The following is a 12,079-nucleotide window of genomic DNA, read 5'->3' as shown; positions in this document are numbered from 1 at the left end:
CTGATAGATAATTTTTAGACCTAGACAGATCTTACTTCCTATTCTAGATTACTATAATATCATTAACTGACAGTACTTTTGAAAACATTTATCAATTATCTGTTGCTTCAACAAAAGTATATAATGAAAGATTACAAATTCTTAGATGCTTTAAATAACAGGTAATATCTAACTCATAACCTTATAGGTTCCATTAAAATATGAATGGATCTGAGTAATATTCTTAAGTGATTTTTCAAATACCTGATGCCAGTTGTGATAAGTCTCTGGAATTTTGCTAATACTTTCTTGTTCATTCTTCAGGGTATCATATCTATGTTCATAAGTAAAGGTTGGCTTGCAGTGCAATTATTGTTATTACAAATCTTTCAGTTAAATGATTCTAATTCTTCATCAAGTTACAATGGGAAAATTTTGATGGTAATAATGAAAGGCAAATAGAGAACAAAACCCATATGACAAGTATTTTCATATTTTGTTTATAATTTTTTAAACATATATCCTACTATCATGTCACATGGCAATGCCTAGAATCAGAGAGATATATTACATGACTATGATGGTTAAATTTGATTGTCAGCTTGATTGGATCAGGAACCAACCAAAACGCAAGCTTTTACTTACTTCTGTGAGGGTTTTTATAAAAGTGGGAAGAATCAACATAAATAAGAGCTTCAACTTCCAGTTGTAAAATATATAAAATGTCGAAGGAGGAAAATTTATTTCATGTTTGCTAACAAGTTTTTTCACTTATTTCTCATTTCACATTCCTTCAATTTTATTACAATCTACCTTTGGGCTTCCAGTGGGTACTCTGCCAGAGTTGCCTTTTCCTTCATTGACCGGCCAGGACTACAGAAACATTCACCATTATAGGCTAAACTACTACCAGATCTTGGTCCCTAGTGTGAGACAGCCATTCTTGAACTGCATATACCATACAATGTAATCCAATCCAATATATCTTAATTTAATATATATTCATTTTGTATTGTTTGTTCTTCTAGAGTACCATATTATGCCTGTGTTACATTTCCAGAAGAGTGGATACAAGAGGACGTAGAATATTTGAGCTATGATTGCCATTGATGTTCCACAATATACATTCATCAGGAAGACAGAAGAAAGAGTACACATCTTATGTTGTTATATGAATTCAACAAATAAAATGTGTACATGGTTACTATGCACAGGTACTGTTTGTGAATGAATTTTTAACAATATCAAATAACAAGTATTAAAACTGAGAATTATATCTTTGTTATTAATATTATTATTGTGGTACTGGGAGATATGATCTTCATATTGCTAGTTTAATATTCAACAGATATGGTTTATTAAGGTCCATAATTTTTATTTTTACCATAAGGATTACACTAATTCTTTTGCAAAATAGTGGCAATATAATTACATTGAATATAAAGAAAATAAATGATATTTACTCTCAACTTCTGAAAAGAATTTTGACACTAAAACAGGAAAGGATCATTTTATTTCTTACAGGCAGATAAATAATATTGTGAAAGTAAATGATCTATATATGGGACTTCTATGATCATTAGTTGATTCAATAAACACATTGTGTAAAGATCATTTTGTAAGACCACACGACTATTAAAAAGTGAATTAATATTTTAATTCTATATTCATTCTCTATTCTATAAAGGGGAAGCTCATATGGTAACAAGGAAAGACAAAGAGTGACTAAGATCCTTGTGACAAGTGTTTTAAAGCTTTTGATTATTATATCAAATGTAGGGAAAGGGAAAGAAAAAATATCAAGTTTGAAAAAATGAGATTTCAATCACTATTTGTGTACTTCCTGCCATGAGGCTTTTGTACAGGCTTATTAATATACATTCTATTGGTAAAATGTGTGAATACCCATTGAATGCTTCTGAAATTATTCAAATTACTGACTTTCATTTATTTTTCCTAACATTCTTTTTCTATATACTGTTATTCCAATTCTGTAATAAAAGAAGTGAGATACATTGAATCAATGGCACAGTTAGTATTTGAATTCACATTATCAACTATTATATTTCATTTTATGGAAGATGTATTTCTCTGAGAATATAGAAGTAATATCTAATATGCTTATATTTGAGTTCATAAAATGAGGTCAACATAACTGTAATTTCAGTTACTCACTCAGGCATTGTTGATAATCTTACATTTTGTTTTGTTTATTTTGTTGGTGTTTGTTTTTTAAATCACAAAGCAAAAGGTCTGGAGTAAGATGGAGATCATCAGAAATCTTGGAGTCCCTGTAGTATGTAGAGAACATGTAACATAAATCACTTCTTAGACAACTGAATTTCTGGTGTGAAGCAGAAAATACTTTGCTCTAATGCTGCTTGTGATATAGTGTTAACTAATAATACATATTAATCTTCATTCAATAGAGTCTTAGTGAAAAATTATTATGAGAATATTTTACTGGGACAACATTGTCTGACTGTCATAATACATATGATTATGAGGAACAATTTGTTTGTTGACTAGCATTAACTTTCTTATTCGTATACCCACAGATAATCTCTGCTAAATTTACTCATTCTATATCCCAAATGTTCAGTTTAAGAGTTTAAAAATACCTCTATGAGTTATAATGTAAAATGAAATATATTTCGAAGTTTTCATGGTACTGATTATGCTTGCTGAGATCCCCCTTTCTGAGATTTAAGTATGTTTATTTCAAATGGTTTCTAAATTTCTCCTGGGTTTATACCATAAAAAAAGGAGAATTGCAGAGTCCCAAGGGTAAAAAATAACATTGAATCCCCAAGAACTGATCTATGTGGGTGCTCAGGTGGAAACTTCAGGTGCCTGCCTTACCAGTGCTCACTATTTTTTTTTTTATTGCATGGTGTCAGCACTCAAGTTGATGATGCTCTCTGTTACTATTTGATTTTAAATTTTCAAATGAATTAAATTATGTTTTTGTGTGCATTTGTGTCTGTGTATGTATGCCCTGCCACATGTATGCAGATGTCAATGAAGGGCGTCTGATCCTTTGGAGCTGGAGTCGTGAGTAACTGTGAGCCTCCCAACATGGGCTTTGGGATTTATACTTTGAATTTTTGGAAGATTCAAAGAGGCTAAATTCCTTTTAAGCACTGATAAACCTCTCCAGCGCCATAATATTTTATTATTACATACTATCGTGGGTATTATACAGATGAAAAATAGTTGGCATGGTCACTATGATCTTGAGATCATTTTTTCTTTTTCAAAGAAGTGATTTTTATGAAAGAAAAACGAAGGTAACCATAAACAAAATAGTATATCAGCCACTACCACTGAGGGGTCAAATTGAGTATGTGGCTTATTGAATAGGAAAATAGAGAACAAAAATAAAACCAGTGATGAATAGAGTAATAATAGAAAATAAATACAGAAAACAAACACAGAAACTTCCACAAACCTAGCTTTTCATGAGTCTAGGGTATCTTAGAACAACAAGGGAATAAGTACCTTTTATATTCAAAACATAATTATTGGTTTAACATATAAAAATCTTTGTGTTTCTGCTTTTTCTTGTTTATAGAGAGTACTCACTGCCCAATGTCATTTACATCTTGGCCATCTTTTGCTGGATTTACTGTCCAGTAATATTCATACATTTATGAGACCATGGAGGTTGAGGAGTTGGAGGGAGAAACTATAAAATGTTGGTTGAAACTCTGAGGTCAAGAACACTGAGAATGTTCAGTAAAAGATTTTGCAGCGTGATTTGTGATAGCTAAGGTAGTGAAATTAAAAAAAAAAAAAACCAGACAAACAAAATAACAACAACAACAAAAAAGGACAAGGCTCTACAAAGTAAGAGAAATTTTATACTTAGTCAACTTTTTATTAAATTCATCTACTTTTTGAGTTTATATTAACCACAGTCCTGCTGCTCCCTATGTGATTTTTTATTTGGAAGATTTACCTGAGGGAATGACTTTTCTACCTTGTGCTATCAGTTGGAAACTCCCACTGATGCCTTAACAAGATTGTCATAGCTGTTTGTTCTTGGTGGTGTAAGAGACTAATATGATGATACTATTTACCTGCTCTTTGATATTCATTTTTTTATTTCATTTGTTTGCTGGTTTGAAAAATGGTTTCTCTACATTATCCTAGCTCTCCTGGTATTTGCAATGTAGATCATGTCCTGCATCCAGAGAGATCTGCTGACCTTCAGAAAGCTGGGATTGAAATGCCATGATGCTCAGCACCTATACTTTTGTTTGTTACATAGTTACTACATTTAATCATTCAAACCCAACAGGATGGTTATTGTGTGTTCTTCTCTGCATGGAATATTCTATGAAATACTTCTGTATATGGATGCATACTTTATAATGTTCTCTTCCATGTCTTACTGTAAATTTCCTTTAACTGCATAATTGCTTTCTACAGCAAAACACTGTTCCATTTTAAATTTATTGATGATGTCCTTTGTACCTGTAAAGTTGTCAATGAAAAGTAAATTTATACAAACTACATGACTACTCAGTATAATATCACTGTGTTTGTGTGTATGTGTGTCCATGCGATTTTCCTGACATCTTCTGTAGTTATTCAACTGACATTGTTGACATGAATTATTATAAGATTATTTTCTGTATTTTATAATCTGTTTCTGACTTTGGTTTTGCCTCATGTATTTAGAATACAGATAGAACTCTGATAATCTGAGAGTAAAGAAAGGAAATTGAAATTATTAAATGTCATCATCAATTCTGTCAATGCCTTAATAGGTGTATCTAAGACAAAGAAACAAATGGTTCTAAGTTGCTTATCCCAATTATTTTGTTTCTTTGAAATTAAACATCTACTTTAACGGTAAAAAGTATGTAATACAAACAAGCAAATTGTTTGAATTCCAGGGTTGTATATATAGAAACCATTTTTTAAACAAGATTACATAGGGCCTTATTTTATAACTTACACTTTAAAATGTGATTTATTGAAAAGTGAGGACATGCTTATCCATACAAAATAGCTATGTATCAGCTATTGTAGGTTAATTTAGAGGTTTTTTTTTTAATTGTAGGGATGTAAGGAACAGCTACTAGAAACTTATATCTAAAACCTTAATGACAATTGATCCTTTCCATAGGAAAGAGATTGTTAAATACTATTATGTTTTTCACTTAATGATATATTGAAATTTTAAATATAATGCTTGAGGAGGCAATTTTTTTCTGTGTCAGTAAATTAAAATATTGGGATGGAGCAATATTAAGGACTGTATGAAATGATAACTCATATTAAATAAATTACTGCTACATGATAGAGGCTTTTCTCAATTCATCTAACATTAATTCTAAAAATACTCTTTAAAAATACATTATTGCCTCCAGTTTTCAGCTGAAAAGAGTAAGAACTTAGAAAATATGTCCTAAAAGTTATCCAATGTTAGTTGGCAAATAAAAAAAATAAATAAAGTCATGAAAAGACAAGTATTTTCTTTCAACTGTAACTTATACTTTTTTTTTCAAATTTATAAGCATGATTTTAGAGACTCAGGTTGTGGTAACAGATTTTTGTAGAAACTATTATGGAAAAATATTAAATACTTACATTTTTATGAAGCAAGAATATGAACTCACCATTCATTTATTTTATGTACCTATCCTCAAATATAAGACAATATAATACAAAAGAATGCTATGGATTTTAGCAGAACAAACTTATTTGTTCAATTTTTAATGATATATTTGTATACATTTCTATTTTTGTGAAATGCAGAGGTGACAGTGATTGACATCTATCATAAAATACAATATTTTAAAACTTGAAAATACAAAATATTCTACACATATTGCTAGAAAAAACAATATTGAAATTTTATTTAAATTGAACATAAAACAAGGAGAATTATTTATAAGAAATAAAACCTTGAAAAATTGTGAGAGATAATTTGTATTGTCGCATTTAAATTTTTATATTAATGTATCAAGATATAGAACACACCATCTTCTCAAATATAAAAAATATACTCAGAAAACAGGCCTAAATAGATACATGTGTAGTTGTGATTTGTATACTCTTTAAAGATCAACAGTTGTTCAAAAGCTTGAAAATTAAAATTCTACAAATCACTGAACATGAAAGCCTACAACATCTGTACATAAGTGATAAATATTTTCATTATATTTTAATATTTATCCAATAGTGAGTTTGTCATTCCAATTTTCTGATTTATTAATTACCTTCTCCTTATTTAAACCATTTGTTTAATTTATGATTTATTAATGAAGTAAAAATATTTAAGAGAAAAGTTGCATATCATTAATAAATTTAAATCATAGTGTGCTTTATTACTCTTTCCAAATACACTACAGTATAACTGTCACAGTCCCAGTCATAGTGGACTATATTCTAAGTAACAGTAAACAAAATAGTCCCTTCCTTGCCTAAACTGTTTTTGTCAAGTATTTTCTGGCAGCAATGAAAGAAGTATTTAAGATAACAGGCATTAGAATTTCCAAAGCATATGAAGTGCTAATTGCTAATGAAGTATAACTTCTTGATTCCCATAACCCACTTCCTTCATCGCAGGTATAAATATATTGCAACTTTAAGAGGATACTTTTTTGGCATAAAAAAATCAGTTTTACTAATATACTTCGTTTTTTTTTGAGTGAAAAGCCTCCCATAGGCCCATAGGCAGTGGCACTACTAGGAGGTATAGCCTTGTTGAAGGAGCTATGGCCTTGTTGGAAGTGTGTCACTGTGTGGTGTGGATCTATGAGGTTTCAGATGCTCAAGCCAGGACCAGTGTCTCTAACTCTTCCTGCTGCTTGCAAATTCAGGTGTAGAACTCTCATCTACCACTCCAGCACCATGTCTGCCTGTTTGCTGTCATGCTTCTTGCCATTACAATAATGGATGAAACCTCTTAACTGTAAGCTAAATGCAATTAAATATTTTAATAATATTTTAATTTATAAGAGTTGCTTTGGTTATAGTTCCACTTCACACCAATAAAAACCCTAATTAGGGCATACACCAACCTGTATTTACTCATATATATATATATATATATATATATATATATATATATATATTAATGATTTTTGCCACTTACTGATTGTTATCTTTAATGCTGTTATGCGGAGGTACATGAATGTTTAGTCATTTTAGTAGCATAGCTGCAAATAGATGAATTCAAACACAAAATAGGTATTGTTCAATTTTGTCTAATATTTTAATTATTGCAAAGTGACATCTTGTAATTTTTCATTGTGTTTTTATACTTTTACTAATATATGTTTATCAGTGCAAAGTGAGTATGTATTTTTGCTGGGTATATGTGTATGAAGGTTTAAGTGCATGTGTGTATGGGTACATGTGAATACCAGAGTTCTATATCAAGTGTCTTCTTATAGCATTGTTCAACTTATTTTATGGCACCTGATCTTTCACAAAACATTTACCAATATGAGTATCCTGACTGGGCAATGAGTCCAAGAATCCATCTGCCTTTCATATCCTGCACAATTGGTACTATGTATGTGTACTGTCATGAATGGATTTTATATGGTATGAACTCAAGCCATCATGCTTGCATGATAGACTCATTACTGACTGAGATTACAATCCAGCTTTCTGAATTGATATTTTTAACTTTGTAATGACAAAATATATTGAACAACACATTCTTGTAGTTTTACTACTTGTATATCTGCATTGGACAAATTTCTGTTCAAATTCTGTTCTCATTTCTGTCATTGGCTTTTGACTTCTCATGAAATTGTAGTGTTTTTTTTATTACACATTAATGCTGTACTCTTAAATGTTACTTGATTTTCATTTTTTCTCCAATTCTATGCATTATCTTTATCCTTTATGGACAGTGTCTCTAGGTGCAGAATTTTCAATTTTGACAAAAACTAATAATACTGATCAGTGCATTGCTATGGTGACAACATACATGAAATTATGAACTTGGAAGAGCAAAAAGTTAGGTAAGATTCCAGTCCTGTACTATTACCTAAAGATTTTTATAGATGGTCACATCACATGACAGAGTGCAATGTCATTATTCATCATGAAACTGAGCAACCTGGTAAGTTCCTTACTCACAGCAAGCAGTGCCCAAGAAATAAAGAAAATAATCATATATCTTCCAAGGTGCATTGTCAGTTATGTCAGTTTCCATCAAAGTGTAAGACCACTGAGAGGTTGGCCACTTCCTGATAACAACACAGGCTGGTGACAAAGCCTTTTAGACATGACCTCTTCCTGAACACTTATTCAAAACCCAACAGGAAATCCCTGAAAATCTTATATATTTTTAACAGTACAGGTAGCTATAACCTATAAATAAAAGCCCCTCATTTCTTGACTCTTCCTATTTTGTGATCTGTTTGAGACCCTACACAAGTTCAGTTATCCTCTATACTAAAATGAAAAGTTAAAAATCTTACAATATTAAAGAAACAGTGATCCAATATAAGCATTCCCAATTCACACAAGGAGAATAGTAAAAGAATATTTAGAAGTAAGACCAAAATAAAGCAGAGCAAATAGTTTCTAATATAGCCCCATGGTACATATGGCAGCAGATATGCACTCTGAAATGCTTACACAGTGGTTTTCTGACATGCTTTCTTGATACAGCACACATTGATTATTTTCTTTCCAATACAGAATTTGTATTTAGGAATTTGATGATAATTTCTAGTTTTTGATTTCTCTATAGTAAAATTTTCAGTTTATTAATATTGTCTACCTGGTAAATATTATCCTCATGTTTTTCTTTTGTTTCTCAGAAATAGTTTCCTCAAGATACCATTATAAATGTGTTTCAATGAAAACACATGAAATACAGAGCTTAGGTGTATTCCAAAAAGGACATCGCAGGAGAAACCTTTGTGTGCTAGAAATAATTATGTATATATGATTATAGCTGGTAGGCTCTAGCCCTTGAATGGAAACAGTAAATCAAATGTAGAAAATATTATAATATATTAATTTTAACTTTACTTAAGAAAAACATTTTGTAATATTTCTCTCTAATCTCAAAACCATTTGTGTTCTTGTAGACACCAGTGAACAGTCTATTTAACTTTATTTAAAAGATACCCATGAAAGAGATAATGTGGAGTTTCTTTCTTTCAGTTATTACTTTTAAAATAATACCTTATTACCATTAAAAACTGGCATGAATAGTAGAATAATTTCTTTGTGGAAAATATTCTTTTTATATGTATACTATAATCATTTATTTATTCATGTCTTGATAAGCTGTGTGTACATGTTACTCGTTGTGCTTTCTGCAGTAACAAATATGGGAATACAGGCTTCCTTTTGTTGTGATATCATGTTTTAAATATCTATACCCAGAAGTAGAAAGCCTGCACCATAAGGTAAACATATTTTTACTTTTCAAAGGGATCTCATACTATTTTCTAAAGACTGAATTAACTTACACCAGGCTAATAGTATCAAGAGTTTTCTATTCTCTTCCACCGATCATGTATTTGTATTTTTGTTCTGATCCACATTATTCAGGGTGAGATACTATCTCATCATGGTTTTGACTTGTTCTTGCCTGATAGATAATGAGGTTAAATTCTTTTTATTGATTTAGGAGTTTATGCCAATTGATCACTTTTTCTTTCTTTCTTTCTTTCTTTCTTTCTTTCTCTCTCTCTCTCTCTCTCCTTCTTTTGTTTATTTTATTTATTTACATTTCAAACACCCCCTTCCCAGTCTCACCTCCACAAACCCCCTATGCCATGCCCCCTCCCCTTTGCCTCTTAGAGTGTACTTCTCCACTTACTTACCCACTCCTGCCTCACAGCTCTAGCATCCTCCTAAGCTGGTGCATCAAACCTTCACAGGAACAAGGACCTCCCCTCCCTTTGATGCCAGATAAGGCAATCCTCTGCTATATTTGTAGCTGATTAATGTGTGTGTGTATGTGTGTGTGTGTGTGTAAACTATGGAGGAATTTCCTTTGATAACTTGTTTTTGACCCACTGTAATTTTGTAGAGATCACAATATTTTGTTTTATGTATCACTATTTCATTGATTTACAGTAAGCACTTTGCAACACATCATTTCAATATTTTATACATATCTTTTTAAATTCCTATTTTCAAATATAGCTTGAAACAATCTATTCCTTGTGTTAACCAAATGGCTCCTTTACATTTGCTACTTTTATTTATTTTTTTAACATCTGCCCTTTTTGAAGTCCATGACTTCTTCATTATTTGGATCGCTAATAATTCATAACTCTTCTAAATCAAAGTCTTAATTTAAAATAAGATATTCCTTATTAAAATTTCATTGAATTTTTGAGATTTATCTGTCTTAGTCACAGTTTAGTTCTCTTGAAGGATCCCTTAATATCAAACACTACACAGTAAGTAATGGGTACTTAATGCAGTAAATAACTGACAATCACCAAAAGCAAAATTTAGTAATTTAATACAGTCAGCAGTAAAATATAAATTTGTAAAAGCCAAGAAAACAAACATTCAACAATGACCACAGCATCATTATTATTTTACCTCTAAGATTTTCAAGATGTAGAAATGGATACCTGATGTATGGATCAACAAGTTTCCCCGTTTTCCTATAGTACTGTTACTTAAATTAATGAGTCACAAAATATAGCAAGCATGTTTATTAGAGAGTCATTATAAATGTGCATGTGATTACCTGAACTTTTGATTAAATTCATGCTGTGTACTTTTTCCATCCATGCTTACACATCTAGGTTGGTACCATTAATAATGCAGCCAGTACATTGTACTGCCTTTTATAGGAAGTCCATCAGTATTTATCCCATGAACACACATTCAATATAGGGAAAATCTAAACTGTGCATACAACAAATTCATACTATTGTGAACTAAACTTAACATTTAAACAGACATTCTCAAAGGGCTGTGACCCAGGAAAACATCTTTAAAATACAATTTCTAGCTCTCCTTTTCAGTTGCTACAAAATTTATCAAGAAACATATACCAATGTATTCATAATAAAAATGAACCAACTTTTTCACCTTTGCTGATACATCACCATCAACAATACTGATTTTTTGCTAAATATAGAGGACTTGCTTTTTAAAAATACCTGCTGTGAAAGGAAAATAATATGAGCTCAAATCCTCAGCATTCAGATGGAATCAAGGTGTGGCTAGATATATCTCTAACACAAGTACTGATGGATGGAAGCAGGTAGATACTGGATACAGGCTGTATAATCAGCCTAAAGTGAAATGGTGATATCCAGGATGGAAGAGACAGAGAAACACAGACAAAACCATATTATTACCTCTACATTCTCAAACACGGGCATGCATAAGTGCATGTAAACACATATCCATAAGAAATTTGAACACACACACACACACCTTTCATATAAGTGAGATGAAAAACAAAAAGAAGAATAAAAGACTATTAGAATTAGGATAGTAGCAAAACCAGAAAGTGATTGATGATGACCATGTTTATTCTTGGGCACATCATGTTGTATACTCCAAGCTACATGCATAAGAACAGTAGAAGTCAAAATTGAAAAGTGAGTCAAGAAGATAGCAAGAAATAAATCACTTTCATCACTCATTTCCCAACTTCAAGCAAGCCAACATGGAAGAGACACCAAAACCTACAGAAGGAAGAGATAAATTGAATGTTGTTCATACATTTATAATTTAGCATCTGAATCATCACTGTGGAACCTTCAACTTGACAATGACTCATGAACTTTATAGCCAGGCTAGCATACACAGTGTATATTGATACAAAAATTAACTGCTCTTCTGACCTCTTCTCCAGTCTGAGAAAGCAGAGTAGGGATATCCACTCCCTGTATTCAAAAATTAACAAAATACAACTACCAGCTATATCTGTTCAACTAATACATTTCAAACTCTTCTACAGAAAAGAAAAGCAAGTGCCACTAACAAAAGTATTTTGCAAAACTTGTGTTTCCCTTATAACTCTTCTGGCTGAGGAACAAACCAAACCAAAAAGAAAGACAGGTGGAAAAAAGAAGGAAAGGAAAAATGAAAGAAAGAAAGAAAGAAAGAAAGAAAGAAAGAAAGAAAGAAAGAA

The 12,079-nt window shown here is 31.2% G+C and overlaps 1 pseudogene; it reads right to left on the bottom strand.

The window, feature by feature from the left end:
- Positions 1 to 7,596: 7,596 nt before the first annotated feature.
- The window catches only part of LOC114627237, a 9,554-nt pseudogene continuing 5,071 nt past the window's right edge, over positions 7,597 to 12,079 (bottom strand).

This window comes from Grammomys surdaster, unplaced genomic scaffold (genome assembly GCF_004785775.1).
Source record: "Grammomys surdaster isolate TR1022 unplaced genomic scaffold, NIH_TR_1.0 61, whole genome shotgun sequence".
Lineage (NCBI taxonomy): Eukaryota > Metazoa > Chordata > Mammalia > Rodentia > Muridae > Grammomys > Grammomys surdaster.
Note: the sequence above shows the minus strand (reverse complement) of the source record. Positions and strands in the feature narration are given on the sequence as shown.